At 39.7% G+C, this 7,881-nt stretch overlaps 2 non-coding genes across 2 annotated transcripts; both read right to left on the bottom strand.

The window, feature by feature from the left end:
- Positions 1 to 2,688: 2,688 nt before the first annotated feature.
- Positions 2,689 to 2,760, bottom strand: trnah-gug (transfer RNA histidin (anticodon GUG)). The gene has a single exon. It is a non-coding gene; the product is annotated as a tRNA-His (tRNA).
- A 1,929-nt stretch (positions 2,761 to 4,689) lies between these two features.
- trnah-gug (transfer RNA histidin (anticodon GUG)) lies at positions 4,690 to 4,761 on the bottom strand. Its single transcript has one exon. It is a non-coding gene; the product is annotated as a tRNA-His (tRNA).
- Positions 4,762 to 7,881: the final 3,120 nt, after the last annotated feature.

The raw sequence follows: 7,881 nt of genomic DNA, 5'->3' as shown, positions 1-7,881 counted from the left end.
CAGAAGCTCCATCACTCAGATTTTAATTATAAAGCACTTTTCATAAAGGTAAGTATCGTTCTGAGTACTTAACATGCAACTTACAAACTACTAAGACATCTGAAAAATGGAAGACTAATGCATGCAAACTTTGAGGTAAAGTGCAGGAAAATATAAAGATATATGAGACTGCAATTCTAAAATGAATAGATAAAAAATATTTCTGTGTCAATTTCAATTTAAAGATTGCCATAATTTCTGTTGCTCAGATCATCTGGCAGGTTAATGGCCCAAGAGCATGAAAGCTAAAAGCTGTCCCACACTGTTCTGCATTTCAGGCCAATTTAAAGGGACTCCCAAATCAGAAATACAGATTTCCCCTAGCCTGTATTAATCTAGATTTTATTGATATGAGTTGGACAGTTTTGAAGATATTGGCCATACAGATGTCTACTGTGTCTCCAATATAATGGGACTAAATGGCACTCAGGTTGTGGTGCTCAACATATCAAAAATATATTTGAAAAATTCAAAACTGGTGTTTTTTTTCTTTTTTTTCCTAGCAGATAAGAAAGTAGTTCCGGTATATTCTTCTTCAGAAAGAAAGTCGTTCTGACATGAAACTGCTGACAACAAAGAAGCACTGAGTTTGATTGTTCAAATTTTTCAAATGTATTTCTTGGTGCTTTGAGCACAACATTCTCAATGCACCATATGAGAGACATCTAGTCCCATTATAATGGAGAAAAAGCCTGACATCTCTATGGTCAGTATCTCCTCCTAAAAGTCTGCAACTCACAGCAAAAAAAAAAGTCTAGAATGATAAATAGTACTACAGGCCAAAGGAAAAATATGTGTTTTTGATTTTGGGGTGAACTGTCCCTTCACAGGCCAGTGACAGATGACTTGAGGGGACATTTAGGTTCATACATTAGAAGTTTTTTTCAGTTTGGTAGATAGACAGACAGTAGCCTGGTGTAGGACCATATGGACTTTAAAAATCAATGTCAAAATGAGATTTTATCTGGTCCTCATCAACATTCAGGCAGCAGAGTTTTAAATCAATGGTAGTGATTTTTGATTACTATTACTGGTATATAGGTTATTAGTATGATTATTATCATTATTGTTACGCTTTAAGTCCCTTCTGTTCTGCGCTGTAGCAGCGTGTGCTCTCTGTGACCTGGCCTGCTGTAATCCTTCACTGGCTGACAGTTGAGTTCAGACAGGCTGATTCTGGGGCAGACCTCTTGGGCTGCCTCCCTCGCAGCTAAAAGCCATCGTCTCTTCAATCCTCACCTCAAAGCAATCTATCCAGCCTTCAAAAGCTCTCTGCCTCTCTCTTTGACTGTGTGTGTGTGTGTGTGTGTGTGTGTGTGTGTGTGTGTGTGTCTCTCTCTCTCTGTCTCTCAATCTCTCCACATGCCTGCTTCTCTCTCTTTCATCTTGCTGTCTTCTTGCTTCTTTCTCTATTTGTGTCTCTTACTTTCTTTACCTCAGGGTGACTCTTAGTTTGGCTGAGGATCATCTCCCTCCCTCCCTCTTTCTCCCTCTCTCCCTGGTTCTCTCTCTCTTTCATTCATCTTTCCCCTAAAGACTTCAGTAGTGTACTTTGTGTACTTCTTTGTGGCTCATCCAGTCACATATGCAACCAAGTCAAATGCTGAAATATGATGAAATATGGAATGTGATAAATGGAACACTATATATACACTATGCTATGCTATACATAAAAGGTAAGAGGAACTTTGCAATTCATCCCAAGAGGAATATGAAAATCTGTATTGAATTTCATGTAAATCCTTTTAGTAGTTACTATGACATATGACTCAAAACCATGGTGGCACTAGAGTCGATGTTATTAGGATACATCAGCTGAGGACCATGAATGTTTTGTCCTTAAAATTTTTGAATGGGTCTTTTACTAACCCATGCTGTAGCTGTAGGGCACCGGCTAAGCAACCAGCTGGTGTCACTAACCGAAAAGATGAAAAGATCAACAAAGTCATGAGGTTTCATCCACTGGTGACCATAAATTTCTGTACTCAATATAAAAGTGAAAAGTACACTCAATAGAGTACAGACCCCACTAGGAAAAAGTTGGTGAAGCACCTACTGCAATGCTATCACATGTGCCAGGTGTAACCAGCAGAGATTTGCAAAGTTCCATCAACATTAACATGCCATCCACATATGCTGTCCCTAGCTGAAACAAGATTTCAAATTGATTCAGTTGTTGATCACTTGCGGCCCCAAGTGGACATATGAAACAGAGCAGTCAAAACATAACATTGCTGCCTGACAGCTGAAATTGGGTTCTTTGCAGTTGGAAATGGACTTTAATAAACAATATGTGGAGATGGACAACAAGATAACTAATTTACATGTTAAAGTATACATCAAGCTAGGCAGGAGTTGGACCTAGAATCTTCTGATCCATAAACAGTCACTTTATCCATTACACCACTAGTACTACACAGTGTTTTCTGGGAACAGCTTGCTTGTCCCAGCACGATGTGCAAGAAGCTGTGGTCTTGTACATTATTGTACAAGTGTTGAGAAGGCAGGTCAAATGATTGGTCGAGTCACAAAATATGGGGCCTGACACAGAAAAATTAGCTTGGGCGGTCACACTCAAACTATGTATATTAAAGCAGAAGCTGGACAATGTTAAACCGCCAACACACTGGAAAAACAGCTTAACGATCCTGCCGTGACCCGGATTCGAACCGGGGTTGCTGCGGCCACAACGCAGAGTACTAACCACTATACGATCACAGCCATATGGCTTAAGGAGGGCCTCCTGCTGTGTATGTTCTTCAGGACCAAATTTTGTTTTTCAAAGAGCGATATTTAGCATGTAACAGTGAGAACAAGAACAGTTTCATGATGACTCTGGCTGACTAAAAGTTTCCAGGGTTCAACGTTATTGTTCCCCTTCACTTGCAAGTTCTGACATTAGGTCAGAGATCTACTTGCCCAAAGTCATTTTATATATAATAAAGGGACTGGGACTAAACAGCTGTGTAGCCTTAAGAAAACCACTTATCAGTGAGGCTATCTGGAAGAAAAGGCTACAATTTTCTCGGGAGCATAAAGATTGGACTCTGGAGCAATGGACAAAGGTCATGTGGTCTGATGAGTCCAGATTCACCTTGTTTCAGAGTGATGGGTGCATCAGGGTAAGAAGAGAGGCAGATGAAGTGATGCACCCATCATGCCAGGTGCCTACCATATAAGTTTGTGGGGGCAGTCTTATGATCTGGGGTTGCTTCAGTTGGTCAGGTCAAAGTTCAGCAACGTTATATAACCAAAAATGGTCAGCTCACTACCTGAATATACTGAATGAGCAGGTTTTTCTATCAGTGGATTTTTTCTTCCCTGATGACACGGGCATATTCCAAGATGACAATGCCAGGATTCATCAGGCTCAAATAGTGAAAGAGTGGTTCAGGGAGCAGGAGACATCATTTTCACACATGGATTGGAGACCACAGAGTCCAGACCTTAACCTCACTGAGAACCTTCGAGATGTGCTGGAGAAAACTTTATGCAGTGGTCCAACTCTCCCATCATCAACACAAGATCTTAGCGAAAAATTAATGCAACTCTGGACAGAAATAAATGTTGTGACATTGCATAGGGTTATCGAAACAATGCCATGGCAAATGCATGACCTAATCAAAGCTAAACCAATTTTCGTCTAACGAAATATTAACAGAGTGTGTGTGACTTTTTTTGGCCAGGCAGTGTTTAAGAAGAATAGCCAGCCAATTCTGCCCTGACCCGGATTCGAACCGGGGTTGCTGCGGCCACAGCGCAGAGTACTAACCACTATATGATCACGGCTATATGGTTTAGGGACTGAGGGACTGACTGACTTAGGGACTGACTGGATTGTAGTGAGTGCCTCTGTTGTGATAACGTAGAATATGTGGTAAAAGACAGTCTAGATCCACAGCAGGTTTATCTAGCACTGCTGTGTATGTTCTTCAGGACCAAATTTTGTTTTTCAAAGAGCAATATTTAGCATGTAACAGTAAGAACAAAAACCATTTCATGATGACTCTGGCTGGCTAAAAGGTTCCAGGGTTCAACATTATTGTTCTCCTTCACTTGCAAGGTTTGACATTAGGTCAGAGATCTACTTGCCCAAAGTCATTCTGTCGCCCCTGCACAAACTGTTGCAAATATTTGTCACTTAATCTTTAAGTAAATGAATCAGAACAAGGCCACAGTATGTGTTAGATAGAAAGAAACAAAGACTCTTGCATATCAAAATGGCAGGACAATTCTCCATCCTCAGAGATGGACTTGGTAACTGTGAAACAATGTGTTTGTGCTAGACTGACTAGCCCCATGTGGCATTTTACTTATCCTGGCAAGAGGGCATCCCTTATTGTTGAGGCCTGAGTTTAGAGACCTTTTAGCACATGCCAAAAGGCCAAAGACCTTTTGCTGGGCTGTTTGCCATTGTAAATGTACTTTGGTATGCAGTATGTGGAGGAGTATTGGCAAGGACAGACAAGTACATTGTTGTACAATTGTACAAGTGTTGAGAAGGCAGGTCAAATGATTGTTCGAGTCACAAAATATGTGGCCTGACACAGGAAAATTATCTTGGCCTGTCCAGACTCAAACTATGTTTACTAAAGCAGAAGCTGGACAATGTTAAACCACCGACACATTGGAAAAACAACTTAACAATCCTGCCGTGACCCGGATTCGAACCGGGGTTGCTGCGGCCACAACACAGAGTACTAACCACTATACGATCACGGCTATATGGCTTAGCTGGGGCCTCTTTGTTGTACTGAGTGCCTCTTTGTTATGATAGTGTAGCATCTGTGGTAAAGGACAGTCAAGTTCCACAGCAGGTTTATCTAGCACCACCGTGTTTGTTCTTCAGTGCCACATTTTGTTTTAAAAAAAATATTTAGCAATTAAAAGTAAAAACAATGCTGCTGTGACCCAGATGTTGCCTTAATATGCCAATTTAATTTGATTTGAATCATATGTGAAATCTTATCAAAGCTGAAATCAAAGTGCAAAGTTTTAATCTTATATAAAGGAGAAACCTGTAATATATTTACTGTAATAAATCATAAAATGACCATGATGTATCATCAGAGATGAAGGACACATGTTACATTGAAATACTTGCTTCATTTAACATGGGTGCTACAGCCAGGTGTTCTCCTTTGAAATTTACACGCTGGACTGGAATAACTGTTTTCTATGTCTGTTTCACATTAATCAGACTTCAAATTAATGCTGGATATTTGCTGAATAACCAGGTGTCTGTTTATGATTTGTAGGAAATCACTTATAAACTTGTAGTAGGTAAAGATGTTTATAACTGTTAAATTGCGCAAAATGTTAATAGAGTTTGGCAGGCAGTGAGATAGGCAGCCACTTAAATTAGTTTGTGCTTGAAACCCGTCCTCCTTCCTACATTGACTTCCTCATTCTTTATACTTCTGTCTTATGATTACTACGGCCACCAAAGGTTGCTGCTTAGCAATAAACACAAATGTGGTTTGTAAAATGCTGTTTGTCCAGATGACCTATTCAGATGTTTTTCTGGTGAGGACAGGACGAAAACATGATGTCACTGTCCTGTACAAAACACTAATCTCCAAATTTGGTGATTTTAATTTTTTCAATAAAACTGAAAGATGGAAAAAAAACAAACCATTTACAAAGCCACCGGATCATGCATTAATAACTACCATATTATACTAAATGACTAATTAGATGGTCATAATAACTATTTTGTCTTTTCCATGTCTAATTACCATAAATTGTTCAATGGTCAAACCAGATTTAGGCCCCTTTCTTCTTCAGACTTGGTCACTTCTGTGGAATTAGGTTTTCCAATCACACACCCACGATCAGATTCAGCTTGCTTCTCAGCATAAATGGAAATTTTCACGTGTACACATTTAGCCTTGGCTTCACACATTATGTGTCTGTGAGACAGTTGACAGATTTGGACTTTTTCAAAGAGGTATTTACATTTATCATGCTAGTCTGTCTCTGCTGTCAGTGAACATATATCAATATATATGTGCTCATCATCATATACTGTGAGACTACTGAAAACAGCAAAGTTTTCAGAGCAAACTTTAAAAAATTATACTGTACATTCCCATGCAGGAGATAAATCTCCTTTCATTTGATGAAAAAAGACATATGCTGACATATACTGTCAGGGATTAAAGGGTGGTAAAGGGGTGGATCTCTTGACTGAAGGTTTAGTCTACCAAGACTTTAGTTGAACCATGAGTGTCTAAATTAAGACTTAAATTCGGAGTTTTATGAAAAGTTCAGCAGTGGGTAAAACTAAGGGGCCAGCTATCTCAAACTGAATCCTGGGTCAAACACTGTAGGTCTGACAAAGATTAGTTAAGGTTTTTTTCTCCTCTGCTGCAGAGTTATCTGCAAGGTGGATTGCTGGGCAGATTGATTTCAGTTCTGCATAACTAAAGTTATGGAAGGAATTAGCTTTAGAAGGTCATTCCGTGTTTGTTTTTTCCTTCAACCTTTATTTGATGCTTGGAAAACAATGAATGATGACATCCTGTTTTGTTGGAGTGCTGAGATGAGGAGAAACACAAACAAGACAGATTCCACTTGCAACGTTCATCAGTCATCTTTAAATTATGAAATGTATTAGCACATGTATTGATTACCTTAAAGCAAACATTAATACGATTTGGGATTTGGAGTAAAGGAGAACTGTTTTAATTTCCACTGCATAGTACAGCTCAGCTAGACTCAAGTCACGTCTTTTTCATTGTCAAAAGTTATGGATAGTACCTGGTACTTTTTTCATAGTTTAATGATTTAGAAAACATAAAAAAAATAAATTATCAGCCAATTCTGTTTTATATCTTTTTAGTCAACTTCATTTCACTCGCTTCTTTTTGGAATTCATGATCAATAGAACTTATTTGCATGATGTTTTAATACTGATTTTTGTGGTAAAATGAGCAGAGAAGTTATCTTGGATTATCATAGACCGGTATATGTCAAATATTAGCCAGAATATCTCAAGGTCAAAATGGACTGATGCGATTTTAAACTTTAGTTTCATCTTTTCAAAACTTGAGCTCATCAGAACATTTTCACTTCATTTGGATTATAAATTCAAAACAAATTTTGTGTGGGTGTGCGTGTGTGTATGCATGAGTCTCTGTGTGAATGTTCCTTCACTGGTCATTGAGTGGCAGTGTGTGGTTGTAACGGTGTCTTTTTTTTTGCAAATGAATGTGTTGCATCTTTGGCACTTCATTTTTGTTTTGGCAGCACAGAATCGGCACCTCTTCCGTGGGGGTGATTGATCAGTATTGGTAGTTGGGTGTGGGGGAGTGGCTGCAGAGGTCGAGCTTCCATCGTGCTGGACCTCCACAACCAAGCTGACAGAGGCTGGTGTGCGGGGAAGAACCTGGTGTGGTTTGATAAGAGGTGTCACCAGTCCTCTCCCAAGCTCCTCTAGGAACAGCCTCCTTCTGTGGAACTGCTTCGATTTCACTCCACAGTACGAATGAGTTGTATGCAGACGTGTTGAGTATGTTGAAAAAGACCACCAAGGACCAACAGGCTGTCTTTGTTTTATAAGTGTATTCACTGGTAACCTGTCAAGGTTGTCAACTCCCTCTTTGTTCTGGTTGTAGTCCAGGATGATTTGGGGTGTTTTGTCTTCCTTGGTGCTTACAGCATCATCCCAGTGCAGAGAGCTCATCAGAACCATGCTACTTCCTTTTTTTAGGGGCAGTAGGAAACCAGAGCATGTGTCTCGGTGAAAGCAAACTGTGATGAGAACTGAGCCCTGTCTCTTGCCATCAGAAGTGCAGGGGGAAGCTCAGGTTTGTTTTTCCTCACTGTTCCCACCATGAT

The sequence above is a fragment of the Lutjanus erythropterus genome, chromosome 5 (genome assembly GCF_056507025.1).
Source record: "Lutjanus erythropterus isolate fLutEry1 chromosome 5, fLutEry1.hap2, whole genome shotgun sequence".
Taxonomy (NCBI): Eukaryota; Metazoa; Chordata; class Actinopteri; order Lutjaniformes; family Lutjanidae; genus Lutjanus; species Lutjanus erythropterus.
This window is presented reverse-complemented; position numbering and strand designations above follow the sequence as displayed.